At 40.3% G+C, this 26,783-nt stretch overlaps 1 protein-coding gene across 1 annotated transcript in view; it reads right to left on the bottom strand.

Moving 5' to 3' along the window:
• Positions 1-26,783, bottom strand: part of dtx1 (deltex 1, E3 ubiquitin ligase) — a 243,094-nt gene that overhangs the window by 184,256 nt on the left and 32,055 nt on the right.

Here is a 26,783-nt window from a genome sequence, read left to right as displayed (position 1 = left end):
ATACACACATACACACACACACATATACACACACAACATATACACACACATACACACACAACATATACACATATACACACACACACACAATATACACACACACACATATACACATATACACACACACACACACACATATACACACACACACATATACACACACACACACTATACACACACACACACACACATATACATATACACATATACACATATACACACACACACATATACACATATACACACAACACATATACACATATACACACACACACATATACACATATACACACACACATATACACATATACACACACACACATATACACATATACACACACACACACACACATATACACACACACACACACACTATACACACACACACACACACACACATATACACACACACACATACATATACACACACACACATATACATATATATATATACATATATATATATATATATATATACACACATGGGCTTGTTCTTATGTACGTGTCTACTTTTCACAGAGAACTGTAAACTGCTGTGCCTTACGTTCGAATGACGTTTTGAATGTTTCTGTTCCCCGTGTCCAAATGGAAAGGGCTAAGAACGCCTTCAGTTTTGTTTGCCCCTGTTCCTTTAGTCAGAACTGAAGCTGTCTGGGCTGGTTTCACAGGTGGAAATCCCACTGACTGCCGGCATAATTTGAAAGTCCTGGTTTCAGTATTCTAAGCTTTACTTGGGTGTTTTTTTTTTTTTTACTGTTGCTAGTTTGGTCAGTCGCCACTTGAGTTCTTGCTCTTGGTCCTTAGCTCTGTGAAGCCAGTTGAAGCTTCACTAAACGTTGTGTTTACTATGAAGGAATCCGTGATGGACAGGTTTATTCTCACCCACACGTATACATATTTTATATATATACATATTTTATATATATACACACACACACGACAACTTTCATCTTACTAAAGGTGCGTTTACACATAAGCAAGACGCGTTACGAATGTCATTTTTCTGTCATTCGTGACACATTCCTGACATTCTTAATGTGACTTAACGCATCTGAATAGGTTTCTTAATAGTGTGTGTTGTGTGATATTCTTGATATTTGTGGAGCATGTTTTTGGCTGTCAAAAAAAAAAATCTTCCACGAATGTCACACACCACCCTCATTTCGTCTCACGTCGTGGAGGTCGCAACTGAGCGTGTTGATCCGTCTTGATGAGTATTGATCCTTAACTGAACGTGACAACGTTCGTAGTGGTTCCTATGATGGTTCTTGGAGCCCAGACTATTAAGTGACACGGAAACTGTCAAGTTTTGACACGACTTGTAATGCGGCGTCACATTTCACTGCGCGCCACGACAAATCAGTTTTCTGTCACGTGCGCACAATTAAACTCACCTCCAAGTGTCGTTCCACAGTTCCTGCTGAAGCTCCTCAGGACGCTCCTGCAGGTGTTCCACCTGCTGTTGTAACCGATGAGCGGGAGAACGAGTCTGAACTAGAGGAACCACAGGAGCGAGAGGAGACTCGCATGCTGCCAGACATCTCTGCACCTCCTCCAGTCAGGCGGAGGAAGAAGCGTGCACACAATTAAACCCTGCTGCACCGCATTCAGTTTGACTGCTGACACCAAGTCGGCTAAAAGTCTAATTTCAGTGCTCTTCAGCGCGCTCCTGCAGGTGTTCCACCTGCTGCATGTGCCTGATGTTTGGGAAAATGCACGAGACGAAAGCCGCATGAAACCACACATCTGGCTCTGTCCTCCTCCTCCTCTCTGCACCACTCCATGGCACAGAACCCAACTATGCATGCAGTCACAAAGTTCTTCTGAAAAACTGGAGCAATCTGAATTCGGTTGGATGAATATGGGTGTGTGTGTGTGGAGACAATTCACCTCGTTCACAACGTCACAGAACTTAACGATGCGCTGTTACGCGCAATAGCGCACAACAACGCGGAACACTATTCTTGACCGTGCGTAATGGTTCCTGATAATTCTCCAGCAACACGTGCCATTAATTGTAATGCGTGGTAACAGGTTGCAGCAGTTCCTGAGGACACCTGACGCCTCTGCCCCAAATAATTACATTCGTGATAAGCGGCCAAGAATGTGTACTTAGTGGCATTCGTAACTTGTCATTATGTGTAAACACAGCATAAGGGAAAATTCTAAGAAATGTCTAAGAAGTCGAGGAATTCTACGATTTTTCTTAGAATAACGTCACTATCGTTAAAGTCCTAACAGCCGACAATATTTTAGTAACTACATCACTCCTACTGGTCATATTTGATTTTGCAATATTTAGACTTTGCCTGGTTGTTTGTGTATTGTTTAGGTCATTCCTTCTGAAAGGTAGTGACCAAACAGGGTATTCAATACTGGTTTGCATCATCATGACACAAATTTGACAGATGGTGCGGTTAAATCCATACAACAATCATGCTTGTGACTTCCACCTACGTCATGGCCGAGACGGACAGCTAATTTCTCAGCTCCGACTGACCCATTAAAATAGCCGATTAAAATTAAAAACAGATAAATGAGCACAGGACCAAAAGACAAGGTAATTTCAGCCATGAGTTCGACTCAAAAAACAACGCGAAAAGACACGAGAGGAGGAAAAAATGAGGACGGTAAAGCTGGCCCCAAGCAGCTAATGTTAGCCGAGGCTACGCCATTGAAAAATACTGGGGAGTCTACTGCTGAGCCCGAGATGCTATCGGAGCTTCGCAAGCTCCGACAGGAAAATAAAGACTCTTTTGGTGATTTAAAGACTTCTCTTTCAAGGCTGGAATCCACTATGGATGATTTAAAACAACGAACTGTGGGGCTTGACAAGAGGCTGGGGGACACGGAGGAAAGAGTGAGTGCTGTCGAGGACAGATGTACGCAGCATGAGAAGGCACTGAGCTACCTGCTAAAACGAGAAGCTAACCTCACTGTTAAATGCGATGACATGGAAAACAGACTCCGTCGTAACAACATAAGGCTCTATGGTATACCAGAAGGGGCTGAGAAAGATGACATGATGAAGTTTGTAACTGATTTTTTGTACAACTCGCTGGAGATACAAGAAGGTACGGAGATCAAACTGGAAAGTGCACACAGAGCCCCGGGCCCAAAGCCCAAAGATGCTGCTGCAGCCCCGCGGTCAATCATAGTTCGTTTTCTGAACTTTAAAGTGAAACAGTCAGTGTTGCAGCAGGCATGGAAGCAACAAAATGCGGAGTTCCAGGGTCACAAGGTCTACTTTGATCAAGATTACTCCGCTGAGGTGCAGAGGAAGAGGAAAAAGGTTCGAGAGGTAATAAAAAAGCTGAAAGAGAAGAACATCAAAGCCCAGTCACCCTACCCAGCCCAGCTGAGAATCTTTTTGGACAAGGGCGTCAAGCAGTTCCCCTCACTACTGGAGGCACAGTCAACTCTGAGAGAGCTAGGCGTGGAGACAGTGATGGAGGAGCGAGATGTACTGGAGAGGGAGCTGGTTCGGGACGGGTGGACAACTTGGAGCGGGTGGAGAAAGAACCAACAACTTATCCCAGCAGAAATAAGATTGCTAATCTGCAGAGGCAATGAAGAATCCAGGCTCACAGGTTCTGAGTAAAAAGGGTGAACACAGCAGAAGTAAAATTGGGTATTTGTAGGGACTGATAGTAACAAGTTAATATCTCATTTATCGGGTAATTGCAAGGGACAGATTTGTTTTCGGCTATGATCTTGTGACTATACTATATTTTGTGGACAGGGGTCTTTGTAGGGGTGAGGGGACAGAACTCTGTTTATTTTGATAAACTTGCAGCCTCTAATGCGACGTGTTTCTTAGATGATCGTCACTACAGCACTCAGTGCAACCAGCCCGGAGAGCTATGGCTCTCTGCCCAAGAGTCATCGGGAGTGGGAAGCCCTTTTGGTTAAGGTTTATTTGTTCAGTTCTCATGGGCTACCTACTGGATTTTTGGAAGTCTACATATTTTTTTGGTGTGATTTCTTGTTTGTTATCAAGGTTCAGCGGCTCTTTGCAAAAGATAATGTTTGCCTTTTTTTTACTGTTGGTATAAATACTAGCTATGGACAGTATAAACATTGTTAGTTATAACATAAATGGGGTCAATCATCCTATAAAAAGGAAGAAAATTATGTCACAGTTGAAGAGGTTAAATTGCTCAATTGCTTTACTTCAGGAGACCCACCTCAATGACAAGGAACACAAGAAACTCAAGAGGACTGGGTCGGCCAAGTATTTAGTTCTGCTTGTGAAAAGGGTAGTAAAAGAGGGGTGGCTCTTCTGTTCCATAAAACTCTGCGGCTTATCGTTGAAAGAACATATTAAGATAACAATGGTCATTATATTATGGCTGTGGGGACAATTGGGGAAATTAGGACAACAATTTTAAATTTATATGCGCCGAATGAAGATGATACGGGATTCTTTAAAGAAATTTCAACAATTTTAACTAAGCATGGGGAGGGATACTTAATAGTAGGGGGGGATTTTAAGTGTGTATTGAATCAGAAGTTAGATAAACAACCGTTCGAGCAAGGATATTTTTTGAGGAAAGCAAAAGTTTTGCGCGATATGGTAGAAGAGTTAGGCTTAGTAGATGTATGGCGGTACAAACACCCGAAGGAGAGAGACTACACTTTTTTTTCCTAAGGTCCATAATAGCTACTCCAGAATTGATTTGTTTTGTGTATCGAGAAAGGATGCTTATACTGTTGTGAATTGTCACATAGATCCCATAACAATATCAGACCATGCTCCAATAGTGATGTCAATAAGGTTAGAGAACGATAGAAAAATTAAACCTTGGAGACTGAACGTCTCACTCTTGAACGATCCAGATGTAGTTCAGAAGATAAAGCAGGAATGGAGGGACTATATGGAACATAATGACAATGGAGAAGTTTCAGTCTCTACTTTATGGGAAGCGGTGAAAGTGGTGTTAAGGGGGAAATGGATTGCTCTTTCATCTAAAATAAGGAAAGACAGAGAGAAAGAACAGAAAAGATTAGAAGACTGTATAGCTGATCTAGAGAAAGAGCATAAAAAGACAAATAATGAAAATATCTTGAAATCTCTAACCATAAACAGACAGGCACTGAACAACTTATTGACAGATAAGGCGGAGGGGGCCTTGCGGTTTGCTAATCAGAGATACTATGAGTCCGGAAAAAGGGCCAGTAGGTTACTGGCGTTTCAGTTATGCAAAGTGCAGGCAAACCGTACAGTGGCTAGGATAGTGAACCCTTTTTCAGGAAAAGTTGTATCACACCCTAAAGATATAGCCGAGGAGTTGTCAGTTTATTATGAGGCACTGTATGACTCACCTGAAATAGACAACAAAGCAGAGAAAATTGAAAACCTATTGGGAAAAATTAAGTTATCGAAATTGACAGAGGCTGAAGCCAAAGCCATGAGAGAGCCAATAACAAAAAGGGAAATAGAGGAAACAATAAGAAATTTGAAAAATAATAAGTCACCAGGTATGGATGGCTATCCGGGGGAATTTTATAAACACTTTCTAGATGAAGTCACACCCCTTTTACAAAGGGTATATAATTACGCTTTAGCTAAAAAAGACCCACCAAAATCTTGGTCTCAGGCAATAATATCAGTAATCCCCAAGGAGGGAAAGGATCCCACAGTCTGTTCCTCATACAGGCCAATTAGTATGTTGTGTTGTGATGTAAAAATTCTAACAACAATACTGGCTAAAAGAATTCAAAAGTGCATTAACAGAATAATTAAGTACGATCAAACAGGGTTTATACCTGGTCGCCTGGGAATAAATAATATAAGAAGAACACTAAACATTATGTCCATAGGAAAACAGAAACAGGAACCTTCAATGCTTCTCAGCTTAGATGCTGAGAAAGCATTTGATAGGGTGGACTGGCTGTATTTGGAGAATACATTGGGGAAAATGGGATTTCACTCAGATTTTATTGATTGGATTAGAGTGTTGTATACAGAACCCACATCAAAGGTACGAGTAAATGGACATTGTTCTGAACCTTTCAGACTGAAAAGAGGAACTAGACAGGGGTGCCCACTTTCTCCTTTATTATTTGCTATAAGCATAGAACCACTGGCGGAAATGATTCGAGATAATGACAATATACAGGAAGTATCGGTGGGTGGAGTAGAGTACAAGATTTCGCTCTATACGGATGATGTGATACTGTATATTACCAACCTGCAGACGTCTGTCTCGGCATTTATGGATTGTCTGGGGGACTTTGGAATGATATCAGGTTATAAGGTCAATGAGACAAAGTCGCAAGCAATGATGTTGGTGGGTGATAGGCCGCTAGATTTGGATAAAGTTGCTTTGTTTAATTGGCCCACCCAAGGATTTAAGTATTTAGGCATAATGGTTACACCACAAACCTCACAATTATATACAGAAAACTATGGGAAATTGTTTTTATCAATAAAATCTGACCTGGTCCACTGGGAAATTCTACCCTTATCCCTAATCGGGAGAATAGAAACAGTTAGGATGAATCTCCTTCCTCGGTTGTTATATTTGTTCCAGGCCTTCCCTATTTGGATTCCATCACTCTACTTTTAAAAGGTTGGACAAAATGATTTCTTTATTTATTTGGCAAAGGAAAAAACCTCGAGTTTGGCTGAAACTATTATGTACTCCAAAAAAAAAGAAATGGGGGTCTTGGTTTGCCTAATCTGAAATTGTATTATTGGGCTGCACAGATGCATGGGTATTGCAGGATGAGCAAACAAATTGGATAAAACTAGAAAACCATGCTTCCCAAATTGTTTCATTAGAGACCGCACCTTTTTTAGAACAAAAGAAATGAAGACATTTGAAAATAAAAAAATGAGTGGATTGTGTGTACACAATGAGTATGGACACAGGTGAGGAAGAAAATCAATGCACCTTTAACAACCTCACGGGCACTTAAAATCACCAAGATTGCTGATTTTTTACCTAATAAATTAGACTCTGGATTTAAGGGGTGGGCAGAAAGGGATTTGATAACTATCCATCAGATGTTTGATGGAGGGATATTAAAATCTTTTAAACAGTTGCAGGACAAATTTGGTTTAGGTTCTGATGGGTTTTTTCGATATTTACAATTCCGAGACTATTTAGTGTCACGTGCAGAATGGGACGCTTTGAAACAACTGCCTACACCAATTGAACAAATATTAATTAAGGTGATTGAAGAAAAAAGTAAAGTTAAAATAATTTCGAACATGTATAAATATTTACATTCAACTGTCTGATAACTCACTGGAAGTGAAGGGGAAGTGGGAGTTAGACGCAAACAATTATTGAGGATGAAGAATGGGAAGAGGTGTGTGAAAGAGGCCATAAAATTACTAGCAGTCCAATTTGGAAGGAGTTCAATTAGAAAATTAAGTTAAGATTTTTTAGGACACCATCAAATACTTTTAATAATGATAATAGTAAAACTAATCTGTGTTGGAGGGATTGCAAACAAATTGGGGATTATTTGCATATTTTTTGGGACTGCCCCGCCTTGAAACCATATTGGCTAGGGATCCAGGCAGAGATCCGAGCCATCCTAAATTTTAATTTGCCGCTGGATCCAAAATATTACATTATAGGGCTTGACCCCAAGGGGTGGTTTGACAAAAAGGGAAGCTCAATTGCTCCACATTTGTTTATTGGTAGCAAAGAAAATGATAACGAGATCTTGGTTAAAAGCACTACCTCCCACTCTCCCTCAATGGCGTGACGGATTAAAAAAACGTATATCTAATGGAAAAAATTACGGCAAAGCTTCATTTGAATATGGATTTGTTTCTGGATAGAAAAAAAAACAATCATGCTTGTTGGTGAAATGTCACAGCAGCAAGATGCACAAAAACTACACTGCAAGATCGGATCCCCGATCAACACAACACCTTACTGTGAGGCCAAAGGTCAAGGCAACAGTGGCCCAATTTGGATAGAAGGCCTGTGTTCACAAAACATCCATCTGTTTTAGCAGCACAAACGATCATAATGCTAGCACGAGTGCGCAGAATTCTTTGTTGCAGATAAACTGCACGGTCAGGAAACACCAGGCCCTGTCCTCAGCCGACTTTTCTGTTGACTCGGCCTTGGTAAAGTTTCAGGCAAAAATATTTTAATGACGTTTGCCCGGGTGGACAAAAGTAATTCATCATCTTCCTCGTTGTTCAGCAACATTTTTTGTTTTTTTGTTTTTCATGGCTAAAACATTATCCCAAGTGCGCACGAGTATTTGCTCAGAACATCTACCAGATTGTGCTGCCTGCTGATGAGGGTAGCAGAATTTATCAGTGAAGTACAAAAAGTCACAACATCAGGAACAAATTATTTTACAGAAGTACAGTAAGTTCACCCGATGGGTTTTTTTTCTTCCTCTTCTACGTTTGGATTTTAACTTTCATTGGATTTTTGTGGAGAGTATGAAACTATACATTTTTGGAAACCTTAAAAAAATAAGCAATCAGAAAAACAATGTTTAACTGCCTCGTGTCCTATGTGGCCGCCATCTTTGATTTCACAAAATGGCTGCCGTTATAACTGTTTGTTGTGATTTGGCGCTATATAAGAAAAAAGTTGATTGATTGATTGATTGAATATCTCAGCTTCTAAATAACCTAGAGCTTTTACAATTACACTATCATTGTTAGGGACAAGGAATCCAATATTCCTTGTTGTAGATAGGTTGAGACATTTGTGACAGCAGTTCTTGAAAATACTTAATAATTTCACAAGACAAACTGGTCATTTGGCCATACTAAGCACCAACCACAAGGACATGTTTATATAGAAGTATGGTTATTGTAGTAGACCTATATTTCGTGCATGTTAAACAGTTTAATCCACAGGTGGATCAGCAGACAGAAGATGGGATGGACACCACACTAGATGCTCCAAGTTGCAAGATAGTCCTGGTAGATGGAATGGTTCTTCTGCAGAAGACGGCCAAGAAACCAGCAACCATAGTGAGCGTCAAAGATCTCAGTGAATGCTTCAACGACAAGCTGATGTCCCTCACATGAGATTATCATGAAATCATGCATGTGTTTGACATCAGAGATGACATAAATATAAAACACATTCCAATGAGCAGGTTCCTTTCACATGACAAGACGAAGGCTGACCTGACCAACTATCTTGTTACAAACACTCTAGAGTGCAGCAGTACAGCACACAAACTGGTCATCACCTCTTCTTCAGGCCATACCAGAACCAACAGAGACTTGCTTTTCCAAGACAACAATCATGAAGAAGCAGACACACTGTTGATCTACCAGACTGTCCTGCCATCACCGCAAAATCCACCAGATGCACAGATGGGTTTCTTCTCCCCAGACACCGATGTCCTTGTGTTAGCCATAGCAAACTATGACCTCATGTTGAAGAACACGTCAGTTTCCATGGCCTCTGAGGTAATGGGGACAGAGCCAATACGGAGAGCCACAGGGGCAGAAAGAGAAAAGACTTTGCCAGTCTTCCATGAGTTCCCTGTTGCTGACAACACTGGAAGATTCTCTCTTTTTAGGTACAGCAACCTGGCTGCAAATCTACATGAAGGCAGACAGAGATGTAATCAGTTCTCTGCAGATGCTTTCAACAGAGGCAGACGTGACTGACACAATGTTGGCTACTCTGGCTGGCTTCGTCTGTGCAGCCTACTCCCCCAAAAGCATCCACATCAAGACCATCTCTGAACTCTGATGGCATCTCTTCTGCAAGCATATGGCAGAAAGTGACAAGCTACATCCTGTCCTTGGAGCTCTAAGACAACATGTCCTGAGAGTCCATATCAAGCAAGAGTTGGATTCCATGCAGAATGGCTACCACATGGAGTCCAATGGCCAGCTGGAACCAACCATGACAGATGACCTACCAGCTCCAAAGCCCATCACTGAGATGGTTAACTGTCAATGCTAAAAAATACTGTTCTTCTGCCAGATGTTCTTACAGAACAAAGAACTTATCCTGCACCGATCTTTGCCAGTGCGGCAGTGAGTGTCAGAGTGATGAGGACACACAGAACAACTGACAATGACGATGATGATGATATGTAAAGACTCCTTGGTTGCCTAAAAGACTAAACCCATTTCTGTCACGAGGAGCATGTTGGTTCTTAAAGGCAGGGCATCTCTTTTGCATGCCTAAAAATTGACATTGTGTAAATAGAAGAAAATACCATTTAATCCACCTTATTCCTGAGGGAGCTGCTGCAGAAGTGATTATGGGTGCAACTTCCTCTGAGACACCAGACGTAGCAGAGAACCATTGTTTTCTAGCGGTTTTTGTTTCCCGGACTGGTTTATTTTAAAGTTAATTGTTTTCTTTTCTAAATGGTGATCAGCTCCACTAGTATTTAAAAATGTCCTTGCGCAAATTCGGGAACATGTTGCGCTGATTGCTGTTGTACTAACCAGACGAAGTTAAATCTGCAGCGCCAACAGCAATGTTTTTCAACATGCAGCCAGACAGAGTTTCCATCGCCGACCGAGAGATGAGGAACCCAGAGGGATGTGGCCAAAAAAAAAAAAAAAAAAACTCACCTTGAAAAGACCACCTAAAACATTATACGTGTGCTCCTCTCACTTTGTTGACAAAAAGCCCACAGAGGAACATCTTAGTTTGTGTTTGGGATGTGACAGACCACTGGAGAAGATAAAGATGATTGACAGCAGTGTCACCAGAATAACAGGTATGATTTCATGTATCTGGAAGACAAATCACTGTAATTATTTATTTATTAATTAAAATGTTAACGTGCATTTGGACTGCTGGTTATTATGAACCTAAAATGCCTAAAAATATTAAAAACCTAAAAATAATTTCAGTACAGACATAAGATGTTCAACAATGCAGTATTTTAATCTGAATCTGAATTTAATATTGGAGCTGTTATGTACCAGGTTTTCTCTTGGTTTCTGGTCGTGGGGTTGATGGAAGGTTAATGGTGTCATGAAAACCGTAATGCATCACTTCTCGATAATCATGTCCTGTATCTCTGCTGTAAGATGAACAAGATGAGATGAATTACAGTGAAGAAGTCTAGAGCCCGACCGATATTATCGGCCGATATAAGCCCTTTTCAGAGTACTCACTATCGGCCGAAATTTTGCAGACAGAACGCCGATAATTTCTCATAAACAGAACAGTTACTGAAATAATATTTGTGTCGGCAATGTAAAATGTCATTGCACCGTTTGTCCAGTAGATGGAGCTCTGACTCCATTCAACTGAGAGCTGCTTACACCCCTGCTTAAATGTGTTCATCACCAGCCCCCGTAGTTCGCCATCACACTGCACTGATCGGCTGACAAAAGCATACAAGTTTATAAGGATGTTTTTTTTAAAACTCAGTTTATGTAGTAATGCGTCAAACGTGCTTCATTGCGTCGGTCACGCTTTTTGTTAAGCCCACGTTGTGTAGACCTTAGTTCTAGCATGAAAAACTTTGTTTACTGCTAAGAGGTTGAAACATTCAGATTCACTGGTTGTCCGGAAGGGTTCTGGGAATTACTGACGTTTGCCATTAACCCTCTGGGGCCGCCGCAGTCGTATACGACGGCTGGGACCAAGCTTCACTAAATTGTAAATAACTTTTTAATGATATGAGATAGAAACTTACTTTTTTTTTTTGCTGAAAAGTTAACTCCGTGGACTTTCGATCCACCATTGGCCATCTTGGTACTCCTCATAGAAGATGTGTGATGACATGCGCAATGTGAGTGTCCAATTGGAATTGGTTCTCCGTCACATGGGTTTCCAAAATCCAATCATAGGACAGATTTACCTCACGTGATAAACCAAAGATCATTTTCAGGAGTGATAGCTTACTAGTTGGCCCATTTGAATAGCCCCTTAACTGCTCCAATTGCATTTTTGCATTTTTTGAACTTGAAAACTTCTCTCTGTTATAAAGTTAATCAATATGAGGACAAAGCTTCAGCATTTAGCTCATACCTTTTTTGTTAAGGGTCAAAAAAAGAACATTTTATTCATTAAAAAAAATAATAATCGGCTGATTTATCGGCTATCGGCAAATCAGCCGATTTATCGATTATCTGCTTTTTCTTCATCCAAATATTGTTATTGGCATCGGCCTCAAAAAATCCATACAAGTCATCATGTGATGTCCAGATCACACCTGTTCAAAAGGACCCACCATCATGCGTGAAATGCATCCACCACCACACCCTGTAGCTGACTGCATCTTAGAGAGTGATGCGGACTCCCGTCTGAACGCAGGGATTCCACTCACAGAATTTCAAACACTTCAATGCCATCAATGCCAGTTGTGACCCAAATTCTAATGACTTTGATGAAACTAAGACAAAACTTTGTCATGGCTGATTTGGCCCACTGATTAAAATATGACAAGCTCAGGTCAGCAGCACAGCGGGACTGTGGGGAGACATTACAACCCCTGGCAAAAATTATGGAATCACCGGCCTCGGAGGACGTTCATTCAGTTGTTTAATTTTGTAGAAAAAAAAGCAGATCACAGACATGACACAAAACTAAAGTCATTTCAAATGGCAACTTTCTGGCTTTAAGAAACACTATAAGAAATCAGGAAAAAAATTGTGGCAGTCAGTAACGGTTACTTTTTTAGACCAAGCAGAGGGAAAAAAATATGGAATCACTCAATTCTGAGGAAAAAATTATGGAATCATGAAAAACAAAAGAACGCTCCAACACATCACTAGTATTTTGTTGCACCACCTCTGGCTTTTATAACAGCTTGCAGTCTCTGAGGCATGGACTTAATGAGTGACAAACAGTACTCTTCATCATTAGTACTCTTCATCTGTTGCCAGATCAGCTTTGCAGCTTGGAGCCTTGTCATGGATCATTTTCTTCAACTTCCACCAAAGATTTTCAATTGGATTAAGATCCGGACTATTTGCAGGCCATGACATTGACCCTATGTGTCTTTTTGCAAGGAATGTTTTCACAGTTTTTGCTCTATGGCAAGATGCATTATCATCTTGAGAAATGATTTCCTCATCCCCAAACATCCTTTCAATTGATGGGATAAGTGTCCAAAATATCAATGTAAACTTGTGCATTTATTGATGATGTAATGACAGCCATCTCCCCAGTGCCTTTACCTGACATGCAGCCCCATATCATCAGTGACTGTGGAAATTTACATGTTCTCTTCAGGCAGTCATCTTTATAAATCTCATTGGAACGGCACCAAACAAAAGTTCCAGCATCATCACCTTGCCCAATGCAGATTCGAGATTCATCACTGAATATGACTTTCATCCAGTCATCCACAGTCCACGATTGCTTTTCCTTAGCCCATTGTAACCTTGTTTTTTTCTGTTTAGGTGTTAATGATGGCTTTCGTTTAGCTTTTCTGTATGTAAATCCCATTTCCTTTAGGTGGTTTCTTACAGTTCGGTCACAGACGTTGACTCCAGTTTCCTCCCATTCATTCCTCATTTGTTTTGTCGTGCATTTTCAATTTTTGAGACATATTGCTTTAAGTTTTCTGTCTTGACGCTTTGATGTCTTCCTTGGTCTACCAGTATGTTTGCCTTTAACAACCTTCCCATGTTGTTTGTATTTGGTCCAGAGTTTAGACACAGCTGACTGTGAACAACCAACGTCTTTTGCAACACTGCGTGATGATTTACCCTCTTTTAAGAGGGTGATAATCCTCTCCTTTATTTCAATTGACATCTCTCATGTTGGAGCCATGATTCATGTCAGTCCACTTGGTGCAACAGCTCTCCAAGGTGTGATCACTCCTTTTTAGATGCAGACTAATAAGCAGATCTGATTTGATGCAGGTGTTAGTTTTTGGGGATGAAAAATTACAGGGTGATTCCATAATTTATTCCTCAGAATTGGGTGAGTCCATATTTTTTTTCCCTCTGCCTGGTCTAAAAAAGTAACCGTTACTGACTGCCACAATTTTTTTTCCCTGATTTCTTATAGTGTTTCTTAAAGCCAGAAAGTTGCCATTTGAAATGACTTTAGTTTTGTGTCATGTCTGTGATCTGCTTTTTTCCTACAAAATTAAACAACTGAATGAACATCCTCCGAGGCCGGTGATTCCATAATTATTGCCAGGGGTTGTATGTTTGAACACATGAATGATCTCACTATGTGTAACTGACTGCACAGAGTTTTACAAAAAGCAAAAAACCCAGATTCAATAAGTGAGTCATAGAGTCACCATTACGCAAATAACACAGTTAAGTATTTAGTGGCTGTTTCCCCCTCTGGAATAATCATGTTTATTTCATATGCTTATGGTGGAAAATGTAGTAACGTACAGAACACAGATTTTTTTTTTTTGGAACATATATTGAAAATGTATTGAAAACACTGTTTTCCTTGTAACAAAAAACAAAAACAAAAAAACAAACAAAAAAAAAAACAAAACTGAAAAGTGTCCTATTTCCATCCTTCTTTATTTTCCTTCACACAGTGTTCTTCTGTTGTCTGTAACACACATTACACCTGATAAGTGATGACTATTTTTAAGAGATTCATATATTTGGGGCAGAGCTGAACCTTCTTTGCAACAAATTCATTCATTAATGTTGGAAGCAGATAAGAGAAGTACAAATTCTGTTTTGTGTGTCTAAAGACTTTGTTAAATGAAATGTCCAACTACAGGTGTCCAGATAACCAGCTGCAGACAGAACTGGAGGGATGTAAAAATAAAATGGAAAAATATGGCTTAGAGTTTATTTTAATGAAGGCTCACATGCGTTCTGTCATATTAGTTCATACGTTATAATTAACTAAAGTTACCCACCTGGAGATCTGTCCTGACCTGTCATCCATGAACACCTGCTGTCTGTATTTCACCTGATGCTGAAACTCAAACCCAGGCTCGGTGATCAGGGACTTTAAGGCTTCTGCTGGACTCTACATCTGCCTGAAGGTAAATAAGTTGTGTCCAAGACCTCTTAACAGAACGGGACTGACCTCATTACTGTGCAGGTCCTGATACGCCTCAGAACTTTTCAGATTGTTCACTGCGTCCCCATCCGAAGAGAGATCTAAGAATCGAGCTAAAAATGCTACCGTACGTTATCTTGGCCACTTCGTCATCCTCCCTCCTCTCTATATTTGTAGACAGCAGGATTGTAATGTCTCGTTTGAGCTGTGATAGCTGCTGTTTACATCCCTTGTAGAAAGTAAAGTTGCGCTGGAACGCCGGACGTCTCACCCATAATTCACACAAAGCCTCATGGGGCTCGAATAAGGTGGATAGGAGCTACAAACTCAGTTTGGTAGGAATTAATAGTGACCATTAGAGTCTGAATTAAAGTATCACAAATACCAAAATTCCTAGTCTGCTTTCAGACCCTCACAGTGTGGAGTGTTCATCATGGAGGATATGTGAAAGTTACTTACAATTTGCACATGTGCAACATGTGAGCATGACAAGTTTTATGCAGATTATTATTCACAGACTAACACATGAATACTGAAATGATCCTGAAATGACTCAGTTCAATGAGCTTCACACGGAGACTGACAGTTAGTGTTTGGTGCATTTTTCAAAGTCTAGCCATTTACTGATAATCAGATTTCACAGACACGTCCTTCATAAGTAGCCTAAGGCCATGAATGATGTTATGCTGTGTTGCTGGAGGAGTCCAAAAGAGATGCCCTGCCTTTAATGAACACTAACAGAGAAATGTTCGTGTCTGATCATTTGTAAAACATTCAATATAATGTCAAATAGTTTTGTGGAATCTAGCTTAATAATTGTGATACCACTAGATTCTGTGGCTCTGAAAATGGTGGTTTCGCTGTCAAAAGCCACACTTCTAGGTTATTCAGAAGCTGAGATATTGACGAAAACTTGTTACGGCAGCCATTTTGTAAAATCCAAGATGGCGGCCATACTTTTTTTGATTGTTTATACAATAAAGCTTCCACAAATGTATATGTTTTGTTACTCTCCAAAATATCTGGCAAAATTGCATCGTAAACCTGACTGAGTATATTCAGAGCGTCAGACTTTGATTTAACGTGTCCATCTGAAGAAGAAAGGAAGAAAAAAAAAACAACAACAAGGAATAGAAAAAGGAAAAAGATTTTAGATACTCAGAAGCAGTTCTCAAAAACTGAGCAAGTGTGCAAGAAGGAGATTAGTGATGGAAGCCACCACGACACCCAAGACCTCACAGCCACAGAAGCCTACGTCTTCAGAGAGGTCTGGGTGGTGGCTTTCCTTCACTAGTCTCCTTCTTGCACAGTCACTCATGTTTTGACAAGTGCCTCCTGCAGACAGTTTTACCACACAGTATCACACTGTTTGTATTTCTTAAAGAATGATGGAAATGACATCTAATATATATTCAGTGACTTGGAAATGTTCATGTCTTCATCTGCTGACTTGTCTCAAGAAAACTGGCTGTAGAAAGTGATGATTTACTGTAAAGTCATCAAGGGTGCCAATAATTGTGTCCCACATACATTTTATGTCAGGATTTTTTGTTTCACTTAATGAAAGCTTTTTGTTTTTCTTGTGGAAAAGAACTTTGGACATTTAAAAAATATTTTGATTCAACAAAATTGCTTGTTTGCATTTATTTCTGACCATATATTAAAAGGTGGACATAAAATGTAGGGGTACCAACAATTTTGTTCACGTACGTGTGTGTGCGTGTGTGTGTGTGTATATATATATATATATATATACACACACACACACACACACACACACACACACACACACACACACACACACACACACACACACACACAGAGAAGACAACTAATCGAGTTGATCGATTAAAATCGATTAAAATAGTTGTCAACTAATTTAGTCATCGAATAGTTGCTAAATAACTTTGTTTTACCACAAATGTTTGTTTCTTCCATATAATCAACCGAGCTTTGCTTTGAATCTTGAACCAGTGAAGCAGTGCTTCGAGCTGCTGCTTCGTTGGTTTCATTTGTCATTTGTCTTTATCTTAATTTTTCTCCACTAAACCCTAAAGAGCATATGTCTGTGAGGAATATTTACCTTTTTATGTTAAACTGACCTGTTACGGTCTTCTGAAACAGTTGACAGATGTATTTATGCTAACGCTGATGCTAACGCGTTAGCATGTCTACAGTGTTTTCAATGTTAAAGTTAGCATTAAGCTGCTGGCATTTCAGCTTGTTTGTGCATTTGTTTTCTGTATAATAATTAATGGCTCAGCATTTGTCGTAAAAGAGTCAAATGTATTACAAATTATAATTTTTAATTTACTTTTATTTATATATTAATAATAATAGCAACAACAATAATAATAATAATAATAATGCTACAATACAATTTTAGAGAAAGAGACATGAGTCATATGTGTCATTGTGAAATGACCACATACAAGGTCTGTGATAAAAGTAACGGACCTTATTATTTTTTTCAAAAACCATATGGATTTGAATCACGTGTGATTACATCAGACGTGCTTGAACCCTCGTGGGCATGCGAGAGTTTTTTCACACCTGTCGGTTACGTCATTCGCCTGTGGGCAGTCTTGAGTGAGGAGTCGCCCACCCTCTCGTCGTTTTTTCATTGTTTAGGAATGGCTCAGAGACTGCTGCTTTGTTTGATAAAAATTTTTCAAAAACTGTAAGGCACAACTGAGTGGACACCATTCAATAAATTCAGCTGGTTTTCTTTAAAAATTTTAACGGCTGATGAGAGATTTTGGTCTGGTAGTGTCGCTTTAAGGACGGCCCACGGCGCCTGACGGCGATCTGCGCCGTCTCGCCGTTTCAAGTTGAAAACTTCCACATTTCAGGCTCTGTTGACCCAGTAAGTCGTCAGAGAACAGAGAACTTTCAGAAGAAGTCAGCATGAGGAGTTTATTCGGACATTCCATTGTTAACGGACATTTGTAATGAAAGAACGTGCGGGCAGAGTCGCATGTCGGGCCGGACCCGACCGCGGGGGGTCGCGACAGGAAAAACACCTCCGTTGGAAACCTTAATGGGCAAGTTGGAACATGCCCAAGCTGTTAAACAATTTCTCAGGTACTCACTTGTTGAAAGCCATCAAAAGCCGCCTGAATTTTACAAACTGTTTTCAACACGGAGGTGTTTTTCCTGTCGCGGCGCACAGATTCGCCGAGTGGTCACGGAAACAACTCGGCGAATTTGCGCGCACGTCTTTCATTACAAAATGTCCTTAAACAGTGGAATGTCCGCATAAAGTCCTCATGCCGGCCTCTTCTGAATCTTCTCTGTTCTCTCACGACGTCCTGGGTGAATTAAGCCTTAAATTAGGATGTTTTCAGGTCGAAACAGGCCTGGAAGCGCTGCGCGACGTCCCGCTCCGTGGGAAGTCCTTACACCGACAGAAACACCCCATAATCTCTCATCAGCCGTTAAACTTTTCACCGAAAACCAGCTTAATTTCTCGAATAGTGTCCACTCAGATATCCCTCACAGGTCCAGAAAAAATGTTGATAAAGCAACGCCCGCTGTCCGCAGCAGCTATTCAGACAGAGAGATTCCGACGGGCGGGGTGGAGCACTCCTCACTCAAGGCCCGCCCACAGGCGAATGACGTCACCGAGACGCGTGAAAAAACTCACGCATGCGCACGAGGGTTCAAGCTTGTCTGACGTAAAAACATGAATCAAATCCATTTATTTTTTGAAAAAAAAATAAATAAAAAGGACCGCTTTTTTCATCACAGACCTCGTAGTTTACAAGTTATACAGAGAATGTTGCACATATGAGTCAGGCTACAGTTTTTGATTTAGGTTTTATGGTTAACTGGTTATGCTAATTGCTCATTTGCAGCAACAAAATACCATATATTTTATGACATTTATATGTTTCAATGTTGTTTTATGGCAACTCAGCACTTTGATAAAGCAATGCCATTGAAATAATTATTTTTGTTCTTTATTATAAACTGTTTTATTCTTTATTATTTTATATTTCAACAGCCAAGGGACATTTGACAATTTGTTGATTTTCAAGTATTTTAAATTTTCAAATAATGTTCTGTTGTTAAATAAAGTGATGGAAGGAGAGAAAAATTGTTTCCCTGGCACATTTTAAAAAAATTCCCCGCTAATCCGATTAATTGAGTCAAAACCCCATCAGATTCATCAATGATCCAATAATCGTTTGTTGCAGCCCTAGTTCACAGCCACAGAAAACATTGTAGCTTGAAGTGACGCTGCTGATGTCATATCTGTAATCAGCAGGGCTGCAAAAAGTTTTACATGTAGTGAACTGCAGGTTGTGTTCCGTTTAAAAACCGTTTCATGCTGAATAACCAGGAATGTGTGTTTGCCGAGCGGTCAGCTGTGAGGTCATCGGGCAGAGAAGACAGGAGGTCAGTTCTACAGGAGCAGAATTACAGCCACAGTAAAATCTGGCCCATATTTTAGTTTGCCATCAAAAGTTTCCTCTGGATGTAATTCCGTTACCATAGAATTACCCAGCGGCTGCAGCACGACTGTGATGAATGTGAAGATGAGGCTGTGTGGTTTTCAGCGGGAGTAGGTGTTGTGAAAGCGGATCAGACCTTAGCAGTGTTTAGAGGCTCAAACAGCCCTCTGGGGAGGGGAACGGGTCGATGCTGTTTGGATGAGCGCCAGTCTGTGCGCCGCTTTACTACAGCAAATAAGCATCTGCTGAAGTGTTCCGAGGTGCCTTTGAACACACACTGCCGGAGCGTGCTGCCGTGGTCCCGGAACACTGACAACAGACAGCCACGGAGCTAAACAGACGTCCTGCCAGACTCCCAAACCCGCGAGAAAGCGGAGATGCCCCAGAGCACCTGCAGGGGGGGAGGAGGCAACGCAAGAGCTCTCGCAAACACCAGGACAACACCAAGCGGATCCAAAACCAGGCCGCCTAACGCAGGGGCTCATGGCAACACCACTGACGCACGTGTTTAAGGACAGGACTGAAGGGCAAAGGAGGCAGAGCCTGGCATCTGACACAGCAGCACAGAAGCAACACAGCCGACACCAAAATGACTGCCGAAAAAACGCAAGATGGAGGAACAAGCAGCTGATCAAAGGAGGTGTGTGTCAGAAACGAGGACGAGCATACAAGCGGTCAGCCCTAAAAAAAAATCCACAAAATTATTACTCAAAATGTAGGTGGAAGTTCTTCACTTTCAGTTCTGTCAACACTGCAACAAACTGCTAACTTCATTAACTGTAAAAAAAACAAAAGTCAGTGAAACATCCCAGAGGGCAAAAGGTCACAGTGCAGAGTTCACATCCAACAATAAGTCTAATGATACTCAAGGCAGCGTCAGTAAGACTCCACCAGGAGGAGATACAAACCCACGTTTACACCAGCAGTGTTCCCCTCCAGTATTCCAGGACCGGCAGCCTGCCAGGCCTGGAATACTGTGTTAGAAACACCAAAAAAATATATAAACAAATAAATAAATAAAAAATACACCCATTTAACCGTAAATCTGATGACGATAATGATTTCAGCACATCCAGAGTGCTTTGATTCCAGAATTTACTCACACAAACAACTATCAGGGCTGTGAAATGAAAATTGTGAAATCCAAAGAAAATTTGTAGGGGGGTCGAGCCGGAGTTTAGGGCCTGTGGGGCCCCAGAAACCAAAGTAATTTTCTATCTAATGATACATTTTCAGCATCTCCTGGAAGAAAAAAATCTCAAAAGAAGTGCATATTTAATTATCCTAGATTCAATCCTTCATTTGAACTGTCAATGATCATGTTGAAATAACAGAATATGACATGGAAGTTGGACCTGGAATGATTTTCCTTTAATTGTAAACCAAATTATGCATCAACTCAGAACAACTACATGATATAAGACTGAAAAGGACTGTTAAAAGCATTTCAAAAACCACAGCTAAAGCTTGTAGAATATTTTGAAAATCAGGGTAAACATCAATAGCATACCGTATAGTAAAAAAAAAAAAAAAAAACATACTGTTGTGTAAATTCCTGGAAATACATTCAAAGCTAGTGTCCTTTTTCCCATGAAAAAAGTCTGTTTATAAAATCTCATTTACATTCTTGTGTAAATTCCTGTAAATCCATTCAAAGCCACAATGTCTTTTTTCAATGAAATAAAGTCTAGATTAATAATAAAAAGTCACATAATCTTGTCTAAAATCCCGTTTTAACAGCACAATGTTTATTTTCCAGGGAGAGAAAAATTCTTACCGTTTTTTTTCTTTTTATCTTTCAGATGTATCATGAAGCCAGTGACAATTCCATGAACCTTATCAAACTTTTTCAAACAGTCTTTCTCGCAATCTTTGCTCTGATGTCGCTCCGTGACACAGACATGCTGCAAAATTCTTCTTTTAAAACTTGAGATCTCTGAAAGTTTGCGATGCCCACATGCTACGTTTATCTTAACCCCAGAGGGTTAAGATAAGGCATTTTTGAACAGTTCACTTGCCTGGCATAAATGTTTTATTACGCTGTTAACAGCTCACACTGCATCCCAGAATCAAGTGCTATGTCTCTTTTTTTTCAGGACAACCTGTCCTTTCAGAATATATATGCTATAGTGGTGTTTTTATAAGTGTAATAAAGGTTTACAATCAGAAATAAGAAAGGAAAAAATAAAGTGGGAAATAATTTTCACACACATTTATTCAAAACACAGCAAACTATAATAAACAACTATTCTGACACTTTATAAAGGTAGTTTGGGATCTTGTACAAAGATAATTTACAAAATAAATGTTCTAACAAACAAAATGCACATTTTGAACAATATATACAAAATGGTCTATATGTTTTGTTTGTCTTCATGCCACATCTCAAAGCAATTTCTGTCTGCTATTACACAAAGGCTGACAACATCAACTTTTTAATTCTTTGCAGTTGACTCCCTCTTGGATTGCTTGCAGTGACACTCTTGGTCCACCACGTGAGGTTGTATGAGACCCTCTTATACTGATCGCTTCATTCATATGTGCAACGCTGTGCTTTATGCATGGAGCCAGCAGCCAGAGGGCTGTTCAAACAGCATTCACATCCCAAAGAGTAACATATCACTGCTCCGAACAATCTTTGGGATACCATGTGAGACTGCTTTGCCCTACGATTGGATATTGGAAAACCATGTGACAGTGAACCAATTCTGATTGGACACTCACATTGCGCACGTCACAACACAGCTTCTATGAGGAGTATAAACATGGTGGATGGCTGGCTCAAAACTCCGGAGTTAACTTTTCAGCAAAAAAAAAAAGTAAATTTCTATCTCATATCATTAAAAGTTATTTAGAATTTAGTAAAACTTGTACTCAGCCGTCGTATACGATGGCATCAGCCCCAGAGGGTTAAGCATTTTGCAGGAGCCATACAGCGTCGCCGCACTAACCAACCAGTCCCGCTTTACAACTGCCGCAACAGCTACGCTTTGAGTGCCATTTTTCCTCCGCGAAGTTCCGTGGATCCGAGGACACAGATTTGTATCTGTAACACACAGATCAGTGTCCGCAGACTTACAAAACTTGCATGATGTTGTAAAAAAAGGAAACGCTTTGCGATAGACATTTAAAAACTCAGTGACGATCACAATTACAGAGTACAACACTAACACCCCCCTCCTCCCCATGATGAAATCCACAGAATTCCTCAGATCGTCGCTTTAAAAAATGACACCTCTTTCCAAATGCTGTAATACAGACAAACTACAATCTGCAAACTTTTCTTTTCCTCCCACAAGACGTCCTGCATTCTTTATGAATTTCATCCTGACGTGCAGCACAGCCAGCTGCAAGAGCTCAGCTCAGATCTATGGAAAGACATTCAGCCAATAATGTCTGAAAGGAAATGCTTTTGACAAAAACTACAGATTTTGTTTATTTCCATTTATGTGCAGAGATCAAGGATCCACCATGTAGAGTTTATTTAGGTCCTGAGATCAAGGATCCAGTGACCAATATCATATTATTTACTTTAAGACTCAATAAAATGTTGACATAGAAAAATTGTAAAGCCTACTTTTAGCACACAGAAAATTCACAGAGGTATTGATAAAGGAATCAATAAAAAAAATTGGGTTGATAAGCAGAATCGATAATGGCATCGATAGATAAAATCTATCTATAGATAATCAATACCCATCCCTAGTCATGACTGTTTTTGGTCCACATCCCCTCGGGGACTCTCACTCTGTGTCCAGAAGGACAAAGAAAGACAGCCGAGGGCTGAGGGATACCCTGCGCACTCTACAATCCACGACATAAACACATTATATGTCTGTAATGGTGATTTTTCTGATGTATGAGGTCATCATTTGACTTCATTTTGAAGTCATTCATACCAATCAATCACATGTTTTGCAGATGAATATATGCTTCATATCATCCATTGCAGCTTCTTGGTTGTTGAGCTATACAAAGAAACATTTTTCAGACCATGTTTTCCTCGACCTTTGAGGAAAATACTCAAAAATGTGAATCAAGGTAATTACACTTTAACCATAGGGAGAGGTCAACAGCAAATATTGCACAGTTCTGCTTTAATAATTCTCCCTACTGCATAAAGGAAAATCTGACCCAGAATGCATTCCCGCTCCCATGGTTTGCAGTGCTCGACGTCCATGCTTTATTTTCGTGTATCTACGAGAAAGACCCCAAGTTTATACAATTTTGCAAGAGTGTGCCTGTGAAGGCTCAGCGAGGAAGTGATGTCAGGTTAGCGAGCTCAATGTGACAGCTGTTGTGTGAAGGCGGGACTGTGAAGCAATTACCACAACTCGCCATTTACCAGCTTACTAACTGTTTTTGGACAAATGACAGAATCAAAGACAAAGGTGACAAGGACAGTCGAGTGTTTAAAGACCATCATGTGGAACTTTAAAATACGGAAGCATACAAAGCCCTGTGAAGCCCAGAGGAGGACGACGGCATCCTCTGTGACCGCTGCCGTGCCGCTTAAGAAATAAAAGCGGCAGGATGCAGCTGTACTGCAACATGTATTTTATTAGTTGTTCCCAGGTTTGTCTAGTCTGGTTTAGATTCACTGGATGTATTTTTAATGCTGGCTGCACCAGTTAGAGCACAACAGGAAGAACATCTGACTGTACATCTCTTCAAAATAAGGCAAAAATCATAACGCACCCTCTACGGTGGCTTGGATGGGACTATCTGAAGTAAACACACCGTAGATTTTCCTTTTCAAATATCTGAGCTGCTTCTCCTTCTGAACATGACATCTGTTCACACTTGTTTTGTTTGAATTATCCGGATGCCATTCACTCATCTTTGTAGGAACGAGGGCAGAGCCGGAGCTCAGCGGGATACGGAGCTGCAGACCCGAGTTCCAGTCCTGGTCATGCTACAGGTACCGGCCTTGGCTGGGGGAGTAATGTGTGATGGACTAGTACCCTGTCCAGGGTAAATCATAGGCTCTCTCATGTTTTATGTGACACAATTCAGGAAGAACACCAATGGACCTCAGGACCGATACAGGACTTATGAAATATGAGACAGGGAAAAATATCTGCAACACAAACTCTCTCATCTTGTCATATACGTGTCAAACGGCTAAAGACAGACAGAATAAACGCCAGTGAAGTGGCAGCAGGGTAGTGTCTTCACTGGAGAGAGAGTGTGTGTGTACAAGACAACTGAAAAACAGCTGGACAGATTTCCTTTAAACATGATGGGAATCTTACTAGGATAGATATCCAGAGGTGATAGATTATGAGACAGTTTGGTCAAAGATCAACAAAAAAAGTGTCTAAAACACCTTTTGTGTATACCTCAACAAACAAGAAGCCTACATGGCTGATCTAAAGCAGAGGTGTCAAACTGATTCCAGAAAGGGCTGAGAGGGTGCAGGTTTTCTTTACAACCACCCACTCCAGCAGGTGATTTCACTGGTTAACTGATTCCATCTCATCAATCTGATGTGCATCATGTCCGATCGCAGCTCTGCCTGGTGGCACATTAGAGAGTCTATTATATGCTGAAAATACAGTCTTCTAAGTTTTTCCAATACGCAACATACATCTGTGTCCAGGCATGTTCATGATTACAGCAGCAGTAAAACCAGCAGCAGTGACAAACAGCAGCATCACCACACTTCAAGTTCCAAAATCTGACAGACTCTGAAAAAGTGAAAAGTTTTGGGGTGAAGTGTGTCATCTCCTCTGTAAATCCGAGCCGCTGCTTTCAAAGAAAAGTTCAGAAGCTTCATTATCACACATAACCGCATTAGTTTTGCTCCATTTGTCTCAGTCTGGGATGTTTCTGTTATGCTCTTAACTATGTCACATGCAGAGAAATGCTGAGAATTGTCGAGTGAGACGCTTTCCAGAAATGCACCGTTTCCTCGCTTTGGGAGAGCCATAAAAACATCAGAGAGCATTAATTATTACTGCATGTGCGCAGAAAGACTTACAATCATGAGTACTTTGATGGTGTGTTGTTAACTGGGACACTGAAAACATGCGACATGTCCTTTAATGAGCGAAGCAAACACCGTGATGCGTTTGTGGCATAGATGTGAAGGATCCTCTGAACAGCTGAGATTATCAACAAACAAAAGCAAATAAAAATCTGCTACAACAAATGGACAGAATCACTCAGAATCCATCACCGCCTCAGTTTGCTGGACCATCTGTTGGCTGCCAGTCATCATTTACGGGTAAATTTTGAGACTGGAACTCAGACAGAGCTCCTGGTTAATCAGCCATCCATACCAACACTTCTACACAAGGTCTGGAATTTACCGACTTGTGCCGAGGAATTAAATGTACACACAGCTCTGACTGTGCACGGGGGCGATCCAGTGGTAGAAAACGGGAACTGCAACTAAAAAGCATTGCCACCATCACAGCGTGGAACCTCATCCACATACAGTCTTTATTTCCTCAAATTAATAAAGACACAGTTCGTAACTAGAGCATGGCGTGAGTGCAAACCTCCGCCAACACAGTTTCCAATTTCACAATTTTTACATGGAAAAACATTTCATGGTCAAAGTCCTGTTGAAATGGTTTTTCATAAGATAAAATACAAATATATATATGAAAAGGGCTTTTCAATGTTAAAATCAAATATCTGCTAAATCCGCAATCCGGATCAGCTCCAGATCAAACTTTGTCAGGTGATAGTGAGTGCCAGTCTGCACCTCACTTTCAAATCTAAGTGTGATTGGGGCATGTTTGATTAAGATATAATGTAAAATATATATAAATAGGGTTTTTAATGTTAAATTTAAATGGCCACAAAATCCACAATCCAGATCAGATCTGGATCAAATGTTGTCAGTCAATAAAGGATATCATCCTACATAACACTCTCAAACATGAAAGAAATTTGATCCTTTTTTTTTAGTTATGATTTTTGAATATTAATTCAATATTAAATGATATGGATTTTTCCAATTTTCCAAAATTTTTCCTGACTTTGAACTTGAAATTGAATCAGTTCTTGCCTATCAGGATATGAATCCTCTCTAAAAAAAATTCCTAACAATATATGTAAAATTGTGGGTTACAGGCTGTTCACAACGGACAAACAGGTGAAAATTGTGGCATTACAAACAGACATGGAGCCTCACTGGTGTCAAAACCTACAAAATACACCTGTGTGGACCAAACAGCAACTTTTTACCTCAGCAACAAGCAGCTTGATCTCCACCTTCTTTCTTGCTGAGATTTGTAAGTTTAAAACAAAGTAGTTCCCCTTCTGCAATTTTACATAAAAAAAAAAAAAAACGGCCCACATTATTTTCACTGTGCAGATGTCATTTGGAGAGAATTTGTCGTCATAAATACAGTAGCACGGTGACATCACAGGAGTGCAAAGGATTCTGAGACAA

Source organism: Thalassophryne amazonica, chromosome 5, assembly GCF_902500255.1.
Source record: "Thalassophryne amazonica chromosome 5, fThaAma1.1, whole genome shotgun sequence".
NCBI lineage: Eukaryota > Metazoa > Chordata > Actinopteri > Batrachoidiformes > Batrachoididae > Thalassophryne > Thalassophryne amazonica.
The sequence above is the reverse complement of the archived record's forward strand: the minus strand, read 5'-3'. Positions and strand labels throughout refer to the sequence as shown.